Raw genomic sequence first — 19,583 nt, forward strand, 5'->3', positions numbered from 1 at the left:
TATATTAAGCAAAGCAGCAGAAAATAGGACCATCAACACCCACAACAGAGATCTTTGAGGGAAGAATAAAAAACCTGACTATTCAGGCAAGACATAGTTAAGTGGCCCTTGTGCAAATGAGATCAGTTTACCTGCTTCTTGGAAGAAATACCCTAGGCTCGTCCACAGTGTCATAGATGGGGCCGACGGCCCTGGACACCTTCAGCCTTCAGTGGCAAACCCCAGCTTTCTGGGCAAGGTTAGGTCATAGGTGGCTGGAGCAGGGCTCGAAGAGACTGAACCCTCCCTTAGAGGACCGAGGGGGAAGCCTACCTTCCAGTGTCCCTGTTTCCTTACAGCAGAGGCATGTAAGCCTGGCAGACTTTAGCTCAATGACCTTCCTTTCCACTATTGAAGCAGGACCCAGATGGCATCCTATGAGACCCCTTTGGGGCGTTGGAGCCTTTAAGGGCGTATCCTAAAAGCTGGTAGTTCCCCTAATCTCTATTGGGCTTTTTTTGCCTCTAGGCATCTTAAAAGCCATGCTCAGAAGATCTCGCTGAGGGGTTTGAGGATCCCCATCTGCCTATATAAATCTTTTCCATATATCTGGAGCTATTTGGAAAATGACAAAACAGTGTTATTAGCTGGATCTAATAAAGAAGGTAGTAGTTTGCAGGCGAAAAAGATTTGATGTCTCCTGTTCATCAGCATTCAAAAGAAATGTAATTTTTTTTTCAAGTAAAGAGCATGATATGGTAGACCTGTAGGAGTTCCAGGATATGACTACCCCCTTTAAAAATTTTTTTAATTGACCTTAAAATGTTTGCTGAGTACACTTTAATAATACCTTAACTTTAAACATTGTAAGCATGACAAAATACAGTAAATGCTTTTGCTCCATATGCAGGAGCATTTTCAGTTAAGCCAGTTTAGGAAATCCAATAATAGAACAATGCATACAGACCATGAGCTATATAACATGCTTAGCAGTCTCTCCTGTTCTGACAGAGGTTACTATAGATCCAGAATATGTATCCACTGTAATGTGGACATATCACTGTTTTTCAAATGAAGGTATATGAGTAACATCCATCTGCCAAAGTTGTCCTGGTAGTGGTCCTTGAGGGTTAACTCCAAATTAAGGGGCAGTATAGGACCCCTTGGACAGGATTTCCCAATCTGCTGTGCTGCTTCCCGAGAAAGTTGAAACTGTTTACACCGGGCTGCAGCGTTCTGGTGACAAATAGTATGAGACTGACTTGCTCGGTCTGTCATGGTTGCTCCATATAATTTTCTTTTGGGTAGCTTGATCAACAACAAGGGAATTCCTAGGTCCTGGCCAGTTGGCTCAGTGGTAGAGCATTGGCCTGGTGTGCAGGATTCCCGGCCAGAGCACACAGGAGAAGCGCCCATCTACTTCTCCACCCCTCCCCCTCTCCCTACTCTCCGTCTCTCTCCTCCCCTCCCACAGCCAAGGCTCCACCGGAGCAAAGCCCCCCCGGGCACTAAGGATGGCCCCATGGCCTCTGCCTCAGTCGCCAGAATGGCTCTGGTTGCAACAGAGCAACACCCCAGATGGGCAGAGCATTCCCCCCTGGTAGGCATGCCAGGTGGATCCTGGTTAGGAGCATGCGGGAGTCTGTCTGACTGCCTCCCCATTTCCATCTTCAGCAAAATTCAAAAAATAAATAAATAAAAGAAAAATACAACAAAAAAAGAAAAGAAAAGAGTAAAAAAGGGGGGGGGCATTCCCTTGTGTTAAAGCTCCAGGGAGCATGGAGTGAACTTGAGTATGTCCTATGAAACATGGAGCTCTATGTTGACATATAAGTCTTTGAAGAAGGAGAAACTGCTGAAATAGTTCATCAGCATTTGTCCATAAGACAGCAGTCTTTATAGTAAAAACACTATAAGTAAATATTTGCTATCTATAGATTAAAAGAGGAATATGGCAAATGCTGAAAAGCCATGATCTTTGTGCCCCTCCCCTCCCCCAACCCCCTCCCTTTCCTCCCCCCACCCTGTAACCCCAACACTGTTGTCCATGTCTCTCAGTCTCATCTTTATGTCCCACCTATGTATGGAATCATATAGTTCTTAGTTTTTTCTGATTTACTTCTTTCGCTCAGTATAATGTTATCAAGGCCCATCCATGTTGTTGTAAAAGATCCTATGTCATCATTTCTTATGGCTGAGTAGTATTCCATAGTATATATGTACCGAAGCTTTTTAATCCACTCATCCTCTGATGGACACTTGGGCTGTTTCCAGATCTTTGCTATTGTGAACAATGCTGTCATAAACATGGAGGTGCATTTCTTCTTCTCAAACAGTGCTATGGAGTTCTTGTGGTATATTCCTAACAGTGGTATAGCTGGGTCAAAAGGCAGTTCGATTTTGAATTTCTTGAGGAATCTCCATACTGTTTTCCACAGTGGCTGCACCAGTCTGCATTCCCACCAGCAGTGCAGGAGGGTTCCCTTTTCTCCACATCCTCGCCAGCACTTATTCTGTGTTGATGACTGCCATTCTGACTGGTGTGAGGTGATATCTCATTGTGGTTTTAATTTGCATTTCTCTAATGATTAGTGATGTTGAGCATTTTTTCATATGCCTATTGGTCATCTGTATGTCCTCTTTGGAGAAGTGTCTATTCATTTCTTTTGCCCATTTTTGGATTGGATTGTTTTTCTTCCTGGTATTAAGTTTTACAAGTTCTTTATAAATTTTAGTTATTAACTCCTTATCAGATGCAATGTCAAATATATTCTCCCATTGTGTAGTTTGTCTTTTTATTCTGTTCTTATTGTCTTTAGCTGTGCAGAAGCTTTTTAGTTTGATAAAGTCCCATTTGTTTATCCTGTCTTTTATTTCACTTGCCTGTGGAGACAAATCAGCAAATATATTGCTGCGAGAGATGTCAGAGAGCTTACTGCCTATGTTTTCTTCTAAGATGCTTATGGTTTCACGGCTTACATTTAAGTCTTTTATCCATTTTGAGTTTATTTTAGTGAATGGTGTTAAGTTGGTGGTCTAGTTTCATTTTTTTGCAGGTAGCTGTCCAATTTTCCCAACACCATTTGTTGAAGAGGCTATCTTTACTCCATTGTATTTCCTTACCTACTTTGTCAAATATTAGTTGTCCATAGAGCTGTGGGTTTATTTATGGGTTCTCTGTTCTGTTCCATTGATCTATGTGCCTGTTCTTATGCCAGTACCATGCTGTTTTGAGTACAGTGGCCTTATAATATAACTTGATATCCGGAAGTGTGATCCCTCCTGCTTTATTCTTCCTATTCAAGATTGCTGAGGCAATTCGTGTTCTCTTTTGTTTCCATATAAATTTTTGAAATATGTGTTCTATATCTTTGAAGTAAGTCATTGGTATTTTAATCGGTATTGCATTGAATTTATAAATTGCTTTGGGTAATATAGACAATTTAATGATGTTTATTCTTCCTAACCATGAGCACAGTATATGCCTCCACTTATTCGTATCTTCCCTGATTTCTTTTATCAATGTTTTATAATTTTCTGAGTACAAGTCTTTAATCTCCTTGGTTAGATATATTCCTAGGTACTTTATTTTTTTGGTTGCAATGGTAAAGGGGATTGATTCCTTGATTTCTCTTTCTGACAGTTCATTATTAGTGTATAAAAATACCTCTGATTTCCGAGTATTGGTTTTATATCCTGCCACCTTGCCGAATTAATTTATCAGGTCTAGTAGTTTTTTGACTGAGACTTTAGGATTTTCTACATACAATATCATATCATCTGCAAATAATGATAGTTTTACTTCTTCTTTTCCAATTTGGATGCCTTTTATTTCTTTTTCTTGTCTGATTGCTATGGCTAGGACTTCCAGAACTATGTTGAATAAGAGTGGTGAAAGGGGGCATCCCTGCCTTGTTCCTGATCTTAAGGAGATTGCTTTTAATTTTTGCCCATTGAGTATGATATTGGCTGTGGGTTTGTCATAGATGGCCTTTATCATGTTGAGGTATGTTCCCTGTATTCCCACTTTGCTGAGAGTTTTGATCATGAATGGGTGCTGGATTTTATCAAATGCTTTTTCTGCATCTATTGAAATTATCATGTGGTTTTTCTCCTTTCTTTTGTTTATGTGATGAATCACATTGATTGATTTGCAAATATTGTACCAGCCTTGCCTCCCAAGAATAAATCCCACTTGATCATGGTATATGATTTTTTTCATATATTGCTGGATCTGGTTTGCTAATATTTTGTTGAGGATATTAGCATCTAAGTTCATCAGGGATATTGGCCTATAATTTTCTTTTTTTGTGTTGTCTTTGCCTGACTTTGGAATCAGTATTATGCTCGCATCATAAAAGGAGTTTGGAAGTCTTCCTTACTCTTGAATTTTTTGAAATAGCTTGAGAAGGATAGGAGTTAGTTCTTCTTTGAATATTTGGTAGAATGCACCTGTGAAGCCATCAGGCCCAGAATTTTTCTTATTTGGGAGTTTTTTGATAGCTGTTTCAATCTCATTTGTTGTAATTGGTCTATTTAGGTTTTCTGATTCTTCCAGATTGATTTTTGGAAGATTATATGATTGAAGGAATTTGTTCATTTCACCTAGGTTGTATAGTTTTTTGGCGTACAGTTCTTCATAGTATTTTCTTACAGTATTTTTATTTCTGTTGTGTCAGTTGTTATTTCTCCACTTTCGTTTCTAATTTTATTTATTTGAGTTCTTTCTCTTTTCTTCTTGGTGAGTCTCGTTAAAGGTTCATCGATCTTGTTTACCTTTTCAAAGAACCAGCTCCTAGTTTCATTGATCCTCTGTATTGTTTCTTTAGCCTCTATGTCATTTATTTTTGCTCTGATCTTTATTATTTCCTTCCTTCTACTACCTCTGGGCTTTACTTGCTGTTCTTTTTCTAGTTCTTTTAGATGCAGGGTTACATTGTTTACTTGAGCTTTTTCTAGCTTCTTGAGGTATGCCTGTAATGCTATAAACTTCTCTCTCAGGACTGCTTTTGCTGTGTCTCATAAATTTTGAGTTGATGTATGATCATTATTGTTTGTTTCTAGGAATTTTTAAATTTCTTCTTTGATCTCAGTGTTAACCCATTCATTATTTCATAACATGCTATTTAGTTTCCAAGTGTTTAAATATTTTTCAATTTTTCTATTGTGGTTGATTTCTAGTTTAATGCCATTGTGATCAGAGAAAGTGCTCGATATGATTTCAATCTTTTTAAATTTGTTGAGACCGCTTTTGTGCCCTAACATGTGGTCTATGCTAGAGAATGTACCATGAGCACTTGAAAAGAATGTATATTCTGCTTTTTTAGGGTGAAAGGTTCTGAAGATATCTATTAAATCGAGTTTATCTAATATGTCCTTTAAGTCTGCTGTTTCTTTGTTAATTTTCTTTCTTGAGGATCTATCTAGTGATGTTAATGGGGTATTGAAATCCCCTACTATTATAGTATTGCTGTTGATCTCGCCCTTTAAGTCCATCAAAGTCTGCTTTGTATATTTAGGTGCTCCTATATTAGGTGCGTAGATATTTATAATGGTTATATCTTCCTTTTGGATTGCTCCCTTTATCATTATGTAGTGACCTTCTTTATCTCTAACTATGGTCTTTGTTTTAAAGTCCATTTTGTCTGATATAAGTATTGCTACCCTAGCTTTTTTTTCATTTCCATTTGCATGAAATATTTTTTTACATCCTTTTATCTTCAGTCTGTGTGCATCTTTTGATTTAAGGTGTGTCTCTTGTAGACAACATATGTATGGGTCCTGTTTTCTTATCCACGCAGCTACCCTATGTCTCTTGATTGGATCATTTAATCCATTAACATTTAAGGTTATTACTGATATGTAATTGTTTATTGCCATTTTTTTTCTTTAAAACTGTATTCCTCTTTTGCTATATTCTTTTTTTCCTTTGATCTGTTTACAACAGGTCCCTTAAATTTCCTGCAGCCTTGGTTTGGTTGCAGTGAATTCCTTGAATTTTTTTTTTTTTTGTAAAGCTTTTTATTTCTCCTTCAATTTTAAATGATAGCCTTGCTGGATAAAGTAGTCTTGGTTGTAGGTTCTTGTTCTTCATTACTTTGAATATTTCTTGCCATTCCCTTCTGGCCTCAAATGTTTCTGTTGAGAAGTCAGAAGTCATCCTTATGGGGGCTCCTTTGTACGTGATAGTCTTTTTTTCCCTAACAGCTTTTAATATTTTCTCTTTATCATTTAGCTTTGGTATTTTAATTATGATATGTCTTGGTGTTGGTTTCTTTGGGTTTCTCCTTAATGGAGTTTTCTGTGCTTCCTGAACATGTGAAATATTTTCCTGCCTTAATTGGGGGAAGTTTTCTGCTATGATTTGTTTGAACAAAGTCTGTATCCCTTGTTCCTTCTCTTCTTCTTCAGGAACCCCTATGATGCAGATGTTGTTTCTCTTCATGTTGTCACAGAGCTCTCTTAGAGTTTCCTCAGACTTTTTGAGTCTCTTTTCTGCTCTGCTTCCGTGCCTTTATTTATCGTGTCTTCTAACTCACTGATTCGATTCTCAGCTTCATCCATCCTGCTTTTAATTTCTTCCATTGTGTTCTTTATTTCAGATATTGTATTTGTCAATTCTGAGTGATTCTTTTTTATTATTTCAATGTCATTTTTTATATTTGTTATCTCTTTATTTATGTTTTCGTAATGGCCATCTATGGTTGTTCTAATATCTTTGAGCATCCTACCAATCGTTATTTTAAACTCTGCATCTGGTAATTTGTTTATATCTGATTCGCTTAGGTCCTTTTCTGGGGATTTCTCTTGGTTTATTTGTGTTGTATTTCTCTGCCTCCGCATTTTCTCTTCACAGGAGTGTCTGTGATCACAGGCTCAGGTGCACAAGCCTTGGTGGTCTTGGCCTTTGCCCCACCCCCGTGTGTGACGTTATGCTCAGTTCTGAGGGCACTGGCAAGCACCTTTGCTCAGCTGCGGGTCTCCGCCTATTTCCGGGCTTTCGCCCTGCTCTTTCAGGAGGAGCCCACTCAAGGAACGGCTGCTAGCCTTGGCTCTACCACCAGGCAGGACTGCGTGCCCAAGCTCAGCTCAGTAGCAGAACTCCGCCTCTTCTAGTGAAAGGTTCTTTATCTTCCCTTTGCACCCCGATCCCTGCCCTCCACAGACTCCAACACAGGAGTAACTAGGTCTTAAGTTTATGACAAGATGACACCCCATCTCTGGAGCCCTGGCTTGCAAGAAAGGCTATTACTTTTTTGGCTGTGTACCATATCATTTTGCTGCCTGCTAATGTCTTGCTCCTTCTTTTATTTTCTCTCTTTTAATTTGCATTTAGAAGAGCTACCAACCTTACTTGGCAAAGCTAACTGCTGATATAGTTAATGACAAAGCACCATGTCATCACTTGAATCTTAAAAATTAGAAGGAAAAAAATAACATATATATGTTATTTTTAACATATATATAACATATATATATAAATTTGCTAAAGCCAGAACCTATTTAATTTTGTCAAAATTGTGAAAAAAAGAATTATCCCAAGGTGGGCTCAGTCATAGTCTTCAAATTTATGTTGAAAGATTAAACTTGAAAACCACAGGAGGTGGGAAGGAGTCAACTGAATGAGAATAAAGACTATAAAAACAGAAATATAGACACTTGGAGCACTCTGCCATAAGAGAAAGCTTAATATTTTATTTTCCTTAGTTTGAACTTGGAAGACATCATCTCAGATAGATACACTCTTATAAAAATGTTGGTATAGAAATCAAACCTCCCAGCCTGACCTGTGGTGGCACAGTGGATAGAGCATAGACCTGGAATGCTGAGGTTGCCGGTTCAAAACCTTGGGCTTGCCCGGTCAAGGCACATATGGGAGTTGAAGCTTCCTGCTCTTCCCCCTTCTATCTCTCTCTCTCTCCCCCCTCTAAAAAAATAAATAAATAAAAATAATTAAAAAACAAAAACAAAAAAACCCTCCCAGTATACTAGCTAAAGATAAATATGGTTATCAAACTATCTTAATTAAGGACCTGCCCAGTGTAAAATAATACATTAATTAATAGATAAAAGCATGATAGGATATAGTTCTTGCCTTGAAGGGGCTTATAGTGTAATTGAATGTAGCTATTCATATTCTTTCATGCTCTAAAATATGTATACCCTCTTCTACAATTATGTCATTAATGCTCTGCTAGTATAAACATGTCTATTTATTCACTAGTTTTTGCTACTGAAGAAACACCACACTAAGTAGGAAATCAGAAATTCCAAAGTAAGAATTTATAGCTCCTAGGCAATTGGGATTTTCCCTTTAGGTGACTTAAAAGCCAAGGGAAACCATACAGGGTTAATGATGCTAACTGCAGGTTTTGAAAGCATACTATCTCTTTACTTCCCTTTCCATATATATAATGATTCAGGTATGATCAGTCAAAATCAGTGACTGCCAACTTGATTTAAAAATCTTCAAGGCGAAAGATGACGTCAGAGTAATGGCGGGGTAGGAAGCGATACTGATAAATCTCCCCAAAAACTCAACAAGATCTTCAACCAGAAACAGAAAAACCTATACTTGGAGCCTCCAGATGCTTCGCAATACACCCGAAGGTATGGTCGAGTGAAAAATTGGCTAAATATATAACCAAACCCCGAAGGAAATAGGGAGTAAGAAATGCTCTGCCTTCCTTACTAACCTAAACAGGGCAGCTTTCTCTGGTAACTGTGAATATAGAAACTGAGGCGGGCAAAGGGGGTGAATAGATTCAGGCCACGGCACAAATGGCCGAACCAGGCTGTGGCACGGAGATCCAAGCTGAGGAAAAACTGATCCTGTGGCAACCAGGGCAATACAAGCTAACACTCACGCCAAACCCAAACAAAGAAAGACAAGCGGGGCAGCCATTTTACCCGATCTCCTGGTCGGTGTGCAGTTAGTTGGCGAGATATTTCTTCCTAAGCCCCGGGAGTGGGTGCCCGTGTTAACCCACAGAGAGGTAGAGTCAGAGGCCTTTCTGTGGGCCGAAAGCAGAATCTCTGGGCAGCCCAAGTGCCCTGGGAAAGCCGTGCACAGGAGGGAGCGAGAACTAATTCCAACGGTGGAAATTTTCCATGCTGGTGGGGGTTTCACTCAGAGGGAAACACGGCCAGCCTCATATCCTGGTCTGCGCGCGCAGATACTGAGTGAGAGATTCCTCCGAGATCCTCGGCAGTGCGCGCCCGTGTTATCGCACAGAGGGGCAGAGTCAGGGGCCTTTGTGTGGGCCAAAGCGGAATCTCGGGCCACCCCAGTGCCTTGCAAAAGCCACGCACGGGGATGGAGCGAGAGCCTATTTCAACGCTGCAACTTTTCCATGCGGTTGGGGGTTTCACTCAGAGTGTGAGACTGCTGGCCAGATATCCTGGTCTGCGCACGCAGATAGTGAGTGAGAGTTTCCTCCAAGCGCCCCGGAAGTGGGCGCCCGCCTGTGTTACCGGACAGAGTGGCAGAGCCAGAGGTCTTTGAGTGGGCGGAAACCCCGCCTGATTATGCTAGCAGCTCTGACTGACTGAGCCTTACCCAGAGCCCTGTGCTGAGTGGAAATAGAGTGGGGAGTTGCCAGCTCTTTGAGCCTCTTAATATCCAGGCAGAGGCAGCAGCAACCCCATAGTTGGATTATCAGGCTACTAATTGAGGAAGGAAAGACTAGGAGAAAGGCTCCAGGAACACGGACTCTCTCACTGTCGGAGCGTATAAATGCTAATGAGCCTTGACTACCAACGAGACTAAAACACAATACATGACATTGCCATAGAGACTTATCAACTGCAATCCTCTACCTGAGTGTGCCAAAGGGGCAGAACCCGGGGTACAGAGTCACCGACCAGGAAGAGGGAGAGAAAAGAAAAAGCAAGAAGATAACCTCTCAAAATCAAGAATAATCTGCAGACTTTATAACCTATCCCATTTTATTATATTTGTTCGTTTGTTTCTCTTATCTTCATTCTTGATACTTTTTTTCCTCCTCCAATTTGGCCGATTAACTCTCTGCCGGTCTTACTCTCTCCTCTCCTTGAACTACACTACCCATAAGTGTTACATCTCCCATTATCTTTTCTCTTCTCTTCCTTTCTCTCTATGATGGTTGCACTCCAAAACCCTTAACTCTCTCGCTCTCTCTCTCCTTTCTTTTTTCTTCTTTTAGTGGTTCCCTCTTTTTTTCTCTCTCTCTCTCTTTCTTTTCTCCCTCTATATTAGTTTCTTCCTTTCTCCTTTACATCTCCTCTCATTCAAACCTCAATAATAAACAAATTATCTTATCTGGGACTCAAACTTATGTTTGTGGCATTTTGGGGGGTTTTTACTTCACCTTTTTAACTCATTAGCAGTGCTCCCATCCCTGGCTCTCCATTTTATCTAGTTCTTGTTCCACTAAATACAATAGTATTTTTTTAATTTGTCCCCCCATTTTTCTGTTTTCCTCTTATTCCTCTCATCATAACTCTTAGACAACCAACACCTAAAAGCAAATCATTTTATTCTTGACCCAAATTTTTTCCTTATTTGCTTTTTGTGGGTCCATACCCCCTTTTTTTTCTTTTTTTTTGCCCCTTTATTACTTTTCCCCAATTCAGGCCCTCCATCACAGCATTGTTTGTTATACTTCACAGTTCACCACAAGATTTTCTCAAGAAAGAGGGGAGAGGAGAGGAGAGGAAAAAAGGATGAGGAAATAATTTCCTTTTTTTAAAATTTTTATTTTATTTTATTTTTCTTTATTTCATTATTAATTTTTTTTAAAAAAACAACTCTTTTCGATTTCTTATTTTTTTATTTTTTTTAACGTTTTATTCTTTATTAAATCTCATTAATACTATCAACAAAACCACCATCAGATGCCATTAAGGAAGAGAAAATTGAATATCATGGATACAAAAGAAAGAGAGGTAACACAGCTAGATGAGGAAAAATCTATGGAGAAAAAATTTAATATATTGGAAACCTTGGAGCTAAATGACAGAGAATTGAAGATAGAAATCCTAAAAATCCTCTGAGATATACAAGAAAACACAGAAAGACAATTTAGGGAGCTCAGAAAACAACTCAATGAACACAAAGAATATATATCCAAGGAAATTGAAATGATAAAAACAAATCAAACAGAGATGAAAAACTCAATTCACGAGCTGAAAAATGAAGTAACAAGCTTAGCTAATAGAACAGGTCAGATAGAAGAGAGGATTAGTGAAATAGAAGACAAGCAACTTGAGGCACAACAGAGAGAAGAAGCAAGAGACTCAAAAATTAAAAAAAAAGAGATAGCCCTACAAGAATTATCTGACTCCATCAAAAAGAATAACATAAGAATAATAGGTATATCAGAGGGAGAAGAGAGAGAAAATGGAATGGAGAACATACTCAAACAAATAATAGATGAGAACTTCCCAAGCCTGTGGAAAGACCTGAAGCCTCAAATTAAAGAAGCAAACAGAGTTCTGAGTTTTCTTAACCCCAACAAACCTACTCCAAGGCACATCATAATGAAATTGGCACAAACCAACAACAAAGAAAAAGTTCTCAAGGCAGCCAGGGAAAAGAAGAATAAAACATACAAAGGAAGGCCCATTAGATTATCATCAGATTTCTCAGCAGAAACTCTACAAGCTAGAAGAGAGTGGACCCCAATATTTAAAGTCCTGAAAGACAGGAACTTTCAGCCACGAATACTATACCCATCAAAGCTATCCTTGAAATATGAAGGAGAAATAAAAACATTCACAGATACAGAAAAGATGAGGGAATTTATCATCAGAAAACCCCCACTCCAGGAATTACTAAAGGGGGTTCTCCAATCAGATACAAAGAACAAAAAAAAAACAGAGCCACAAGTAAAAGCTCCAAGAAGAACACAATAAAACCAAATTTAAACTGTGACAACAACAAGAAGAAAGAGGGGGAGAAGATGGAGATTAACAGTAGCAAAGGACGATGGAGTACAAAAGTACTCACAAAATTGTTCGCTACAATGAACAGGGTAGGGACCCTTTTCATTACTCAAAGGTAACCACCATTGAAAAAACCACCACAGAAGCACATGAAATAAAAAAGATAGCAACAGAGGAAAGATGTATGGAATACAACCAAATAAAAACAAAAGATAGAAAAATGAAAAAGAAGGATCAAACAAGACACAAAACTAACAGAAAGCAAGATATAAAATGGAAATAGGGAACTCACAAGTGTCAATAATTACACTAAATGTAAACGGATTAAACTCACCAATAAAAAGGCACAGAGTAGCAGAATGGATTTAAAAAGAAAATCCAACTGTATGCTGCCTACAGGAAACTCATCTAAGTAACTAGGATAAAAACAAATTCAAAGTGAAAGGCTGGAAAACAATACTCCACGCAAATAACATCCAAAAAAAAGCAGGTGTAGCAATACTCATATCGTATAATGCTGACTACAAGACAGGAAAAGTACTCAGAGACAAATATGGCCATTTCATAATGGCTAAGGGGACACTGATTCAAGAAGACATAACAATTCTTAATATATATGCACCAAACCAAGGAGCACCAAAATATATAAGACAGCTACTTATTGATCTTAAAACAAAAACTGACAAAAATACAATCATACTTGGAGACCTCAATACACCGCTGACGGCTCTAGATCGGTCATCCAAACACAGAATCAACAAAGACATAGTAGCCTTAAACAAAACACTAGAGCACCTGGATATGATAGACATCTACAGGACATTTCATTCCAAAGTGACTGAGTATACATTTTTCTCCAGTGTACATGGATCATTCTCAAGAATTGATCATATGTTGGGCCACAAAAACAACATCAGCAAATTCAGAAAAATTGAAGTTGTACCAAGCATATTTTCTGATCATCAAGCCTTGAAACTAGATTCAACTGCAAAAAAGAGGAAAAAAATTCCACAAAAATGTGGAAACTAAACAACATACTTTTAAAAAATGAATGGGTCAAAGAAGAAATAAGTGCAGAGATCAAAGGATATATACAGACTAATGAAAATGACAATACGACATATCAGAATCTATGGGATGCAGCAAAAGCAGTGATAAGAGGGAAGTTCATATCACTTTAGGCATATATGAACAAACAAGAGAGAGCCCAAGTGAACCACTTAACTTCACACCTTAAGGAACTAGAAAAAGAAGAACAAAGACAACCCAAAACCAGCCGAAGAAAGGAGATAATAAAAATCAGAGCAGAAATAAATGAATTAGAGAACAGAAAAACTATAGAAAAAATTAATAGAACAAGGAGCTGGTTCTTTGAAAAGATCAACAAAATTGACAAACCCTTGGCAAGACTTACCAAGGAAAAAAGAGAAAGAACTCATATAAACAAAATCCAAAATGAAAGAGGAAAAATCACCACAGACACTGTAGATATACAAAGAATTATTGTAGAATACTATGAAAAACTTTATGCCACTAAATTCAACAACCTAGAAGAAATGGATAAATTCCTAGAATAATACAACCTTCCTAGACTGAGTCAAGAAGAAGCAGAAAGCCTAAACAGACCTATCAGTAGAGAAGAAATAGAAAAAACCATTAAAAACCTCCCCAAAAATAAAAGTCCAGGCCCTGACGGCTATACCAGCGAATTTTATCAAACATTCAAAGAAGACTTGTTTCCTATTCTACTCAAAGTCTTCCAAAAAATTGAAGAAGAAGCAGTACTTCCAAACACATTTTATGAGGCAAACATAACCCTCATACCAAAACCAGGCAAGGATGGCACAAAGAAGGAAAACTACAGACCAATATCTCTAATGAATACAGATGCTAAAATACTAAACAAAATACTGGCAAATCGAATACAACAACATATCAAAAAAATAATACATCATGATCAAGTGGGATTCATCCCAGAATCTCAAGGATGGTTCAACATACGTAAAACGGTTAACGTAATACACCATATCAACAAAACAAAGAACAAAAACCACATGATCTTATCAATAGACGCAGAAAAGGCTTTCGATAAAATACAACACAATTTTATGTTTAAGACTCTCAACAAAATGGGTATAGAAAGAAAATATCTCAACGTGATAAAGGCAATATATATTAAACCATCAGCTAACATCATATTAAATGGCACTAAACTGAAGGCTTTCCCCCTTAAATCAGGAACAAGACAGGGTTGTCCACTCTCTCCACTCTTATTTAATGTGGTACTAGAGGTTCTAGCCAGAGGATTCAGACAAGACAAAGAAATAAAAGGCATCCATATCGGAAAAGAAGAAGTAAAGGTATCACTTTTTGCAGATGATATGATCCTATACATCGAAAACCCCAAAGAATCCACAAAAAGACTACTAGAAACAATAAACCAATACAGTAAGGTCGCAGGATACAAAATTAACATACAGAAGTCAATAGCCTTTCTATATGCCAACAATGAAACAATTGAGAATGAACTCAAAAGAATAATCCCCTTCACGATTGCAACAAAAAAATAAAATACTTAGGAATAAACATAACAAAGAATGTAAAGGACTTATATAATGAAAACTATAAACCATTGTTAAGGGAAATCGTAAAAGATATAATGAGATGGAAGAATATACCTTGTTCTTGGCTAGGAAGAATAAATATAATCAAAATGGCTATATTACCCAAAGCAATATACAAATTTAATGCAATTCCCATCAAAATTCCAATGACGTTTTTTAAAGAAATAGAGCAAAAAATCATCAGATTTATATGGAACTATAAAAAACCCCGAATAGCCAAAGCAATCCTAAAGAAAAAGAATGAAGCTGGGGGCATTACAATACCTGACTTCAAACTATATTATATGGCCACGACAATCAAAACAGCATGGTATTGGCAGAAAAATAGACACTCAGACCAATGGAACAGAATAGAAAGTCCAGAAATAAAACCACATATATATAGTCAAATAATTTTTGATAAAGGGGTCAACAACACACAATGGAGAAAAGAAAGCCTCTTCAATAAATGGTGCTGGGAAAACTGGAAAGCCACATGCAAAAGAATGAAACTGGACTACAGTCTCTCCCCCTGTACAAAAATTAACTCAATATGGATCAAAGATCTAAACATAAGACCTGAAACAATTAAGTACATAGAAGAAGACATAGGTACTCAACTCATGGACCTGGGTTTTAAAGAGCATTTTATGAATTTGACTCCAATGGCAAGAGAAGTGAAGGCAAAAATTAATGAATGGGACTACATCAGACTAAGAAGTTCTTGCTCAGCAAGAGAAACTGATAACAAAAGAAACAGAAGGCCAACTAAATGGGAAATGATATTTTCAAACAACAGCTCACATAAGGGCCTAATATCCAAAATATACAAAGAACTCATAAAACTCAACAACAAACAAACAAACAATCCAATAAAAAAATGGGAAGAGGATATGAACAGACACTTCTCCCAGGAAGAAATACAAATGGCCAACAGATATATGAAAAGATGCTCATCTTCTTTAGCTATTAGAGAAATGCAAATCAAAACGGCAATGAGATACCACCTCACACCTGTTCGATTAGCTATTATTAGCAAGACAGGTAATAGCAAATGTTGGAGAGGCTGTGGAAAAAAAGGAACCCTCATACACTGTTGGTGGGAATGTAAAGTAGTACAACCATTGTGGAAGAAAGTATGGTGGTTCCTCAAAAAACTGAAAATAGAACTACCTTATGACCCAGCAATCCCTCTACTGGGTATATACCCCCAAAACTCAGAAACATTGATACGTAAAGACACATGCAGCCCCATGTTTATTGCAGCATTGTTCACAGTGGCCAGGACATGGAAACAACCAAAAATCCCGTCAATAGATGACTGGATAAAGAAGATGTGGCACATATACACTATGGAATACTACTTAGCCATAAGAAATGATGACATCGGAACATTTACAGCAAATGGTGGGATCTTGGTAACATGATACGAAGCAAAATAAGTAAATCAGAAAAAACCAGGAACTGCATTATTCCATATGTAGGTGGGACATAAAAGTGAAACTAAGAGACATTGATAAGAGTGTGGTGGTTACGAGGGGGAAGGGGGAATGGGAGAGGGAAAGGGGGAGGGGGAGGGGTACAAAGAAAACAAGATAGAAGGTGATAGAGGACAATCTGACTTTGGGTGATGGGTATGCAACATAATTGGACGACAAGATAACTTGGACTTGTTATCTTTGAATATATGTATCCTGATTTATTGATGTCACCCCATTAAAAAATAAAATTATTAAAAAAAATAAAAATAAAAATCTTCAAGGCTAAGAATTATTTTAGTTCAGTCATCTTCTATGTTGTTTGAAACATTCTTTCTAAACTTCTGTCTCCTTGAGGATTTTGTTGTATATTTTATTTCCTTTTCTATCATAAATGTCTAGTTCTCAAAATGTCTGAACTTCAACATTTTTAAGTTTCTCTCACCTTGTAGTAAAAACCTCAAAATACTTCCTTGGCCCTACATATCTCTACAGGGGTTGTTTTACATTTTACAGTCAAGCATCTTGAAAGAGTTCTTTTGCTCAGAGTTTGTACCTTGTCACTTTTTGCACATTCAATTTACTATAATCTGAAATTTACCTCCCCAGTCCCTTCTTCTAACCACTGACCTCTACATTGTTAAAGCCAACACACACTTCATTCTCTTTCTAATGATGCATTTCAATTCTGAAAGTACTATTTGTTTCCAGCATGCTACTTTTTCTTGTTTTGTTTGTTTGTTTGTTTTTCTACTTCTTTAGTTGAAAGAATATAGATGTACCTTCAGTCCCTTTAGGAGTTTCTTTTTCTCTATTTGTCCCTTAAATGGCAGTGTTTCCAAGAGTCTTCCCCAGACCTCTTCATTTTATTTTATTTTTATTTTATTTTTTTGCCTGAACATTCACTGTGTGTGATTCCATTTACATTCATGGTTTCAAGTAAAACTTGGAAAGTTATGACCTTATCAAATCTTTATCTCCCACCTAAAATTCTCTCCTGAGTTTCAAAGTGTATAGTCAATACCTACTTGATAGTTATACTTGACCATCCAATGGAAATCCCATAGAAATCATATCCTTAAAATAATTACATCTTTATCTTCTTTCTCTTTTTCTATTTCCTCCCTTAAGTGGCAAAGTTAATAAAGATTAGGGTGTTTTTCTTTTCTTTTTTTTTTTTTGCCCCACTCTCCACATCAAGGTCAGATGATTCTACCTTACTAATTAACATCTCTTCCACCTAATTACTTTTCTGAAGTCACTGCCTCTACCTGCATCATGTTCTCACCTGAATTACTTGGCAAAGCTAATTCCTGATATAGCTAATAATAAAACAGCATAGCAATAGAGTCACCATAAATCAGGGTTATAGTGTAGTTTCTAATAGCTTGAGTAATCTCCTGATTTTCCTAACTTTCAATTTGGGGTTGGGGTGATGATGAAGAGAGATGACACTTATTAAAAGTGTAGGACAGTGCCTGTCACAAATAAGGTATAAAATAATAGCTTTTCTTTTTATTAAGACATGTTTTGCTCTGCTTCCAGTATTGCCTTTCTAATCTGTTCTGCAACCTTAACATAGAATTGAACTTTTAAAACAGTTAAAGTTGTGAAACTCTTTTCTAACATTTTTGAAAATATGTAAACATTTTACCAAATCTTAGAAGGTGATCTCTTCATCTAAATCTCTAAGCATAACTGTAACTCACCCCATCCCTCAAATGCTGTGCCCTGGCTTTAAAGAAATACCTGTTGTATCTCCAATGTGTCATGTTTATTTGCCTCCATTTATCTTTGTACAGGTCTCTCAGATTACCAAAAATATCTATATTTAAATTTTTTCCCCATTGATTTAAGTTTTCATATATTTTTAATGATTTTTTAAAATTTGAAAGCACTCTTTCCTTAAACTAAATATCTACTTAATCTTCAGGATCAAATTCACACCCCTTTCCTAACCTTCCCTACCATTCTGTCAGCCTGTGCCCAGGGATCTTCTATTTATTTCCATAACACCCTGGATATACTTCATCATTATACTGTACACACTTTATTTTAATCATCTGTATTGTAATATACCTTCCCCATTGGACTTATACACTCTTTGGTCAGTACACTATGTTCTTATCACTCTATCTTCAATAGTATGTTTTTAATTAATGAAGGCAATCTGAATTAATTTTCAGATAAACTGGCTAAGAGAAGTCTAAGTCACCTATCCATTGAGAAGTTTATCCATTCTAGTTCTTCTTTTACTGAAGATAAAGTCAGAAATTGTGATATTTCTAGCTAAACTTTATCCTCTAAGTAAGTTTGGAAAATGAAAATGACAAAACCACCTGAAAAAGTGTTATATCATTTAAGATTAAGCTCAGCCTCACATGAAAAGTAAAATAGGATTATAAATGGTTCAAGCAAAACAAATTTCTTTCTTTCTTACTCCAAAGATATCCTATAAAATCAGTCCCAGGTTCCTTACTTTGTTACCATCTTTCATATGCTCTTCATCATCCAAGAGGACTATCCAAGTTCTAGTCATTATATCCTCATACCTCCCAGTAAGAAGAAAGGTACTAAGAAAGGTCCTTTCCTTCCATTTAAGGCCATTTTTGGTTGCATCTTATGAGTAAAATTTATAAATACAATATACCATTAAGAGAGGACTGGTTTTGAAGTTTGAGTTAGTCATTTGAACCTGAGTAAACCTCTTTAAATGTAAGCCTTAGTTGCTTAATTTTTAAAATGAAGTGCCATTTCATTAAAAAAATTTTTTTTTTTCAAACAGAGAGAGTCAGAGAGAGGGACAGAGAGACAGGAAGGGAGAGAAATGAGAAGCATCAATTCTTCATTGTGGCACCTTAGTTGTTCATTGATTGCTTTCTCATATGTGCCTTAACCTGGGGGCTACAGCAGGCTGAGTGACCCCTTGCTCAAGCCAGTGACCTTGAGCTCAAGCTGGTGAGCCTTGCTCAAACCAGATGAGCCCTCACTCAAGCTGGCAACCTCATGGTCTCTAACCTGGGTCCTCTGCATTTCAGTCCGATGCTCTATCCATTGCGCCACCATCTGGTCAGGCTCATAAGATTTTTACAAGGATTAAATGAGATAATATTTGTGAAAAGCCTGGCATATAGTTCATAATAAGTAGTAACCATATACGTATAACAAAATAATCTCTAGAAGAATTTTGACTTCTAATTATAGAAAACTAAGGTAGTGGTGTGGATCCAATTAGAAGACAGATAGCACACAGAAGGTTCAAGAAAGGCAATTTAATACAATGAATTAACAACTAGATTGAAGGACTACATCCTGGGCTAGTGACTCCTGGGTGCTCCCTAGTGCATGTCCTCAACCCCACAGCACCAGCTCTCCTGGATTTGGCTGCAGATTGGAGCAAGCCTCTAGCTCCTACATATTCGACCCCCCACACACAACCTCTGTTGAGAAAGCTTAACACCATATGTGCTTTGAAGGAGAAATGCTTAAGCAAATTATGTTCTTTCTCACATTGTAGGGTACATTCAGGGCTGAGAACAATAAATTGATAAGTGCCACAGCAGATATCCCTAACAAGTACAGAGCTAATCTAGAAATC

Source organism: Saccopteryx bilineata, chromosome 2, assembly GCF_036850765.1.
Source record: "Saccopteryx bilineata isolate mSacBil1 chromosome 2, mSacBil1_pri_phased_curated, whole genome shotgun sequence".
Classification (NCBI taxonomy): Eukaryota; Metazoa; Chordata; class Mammalia; order Chiroptera; family Emballonuridae; genus Saccopteryx; species Saccopteryx bilineata.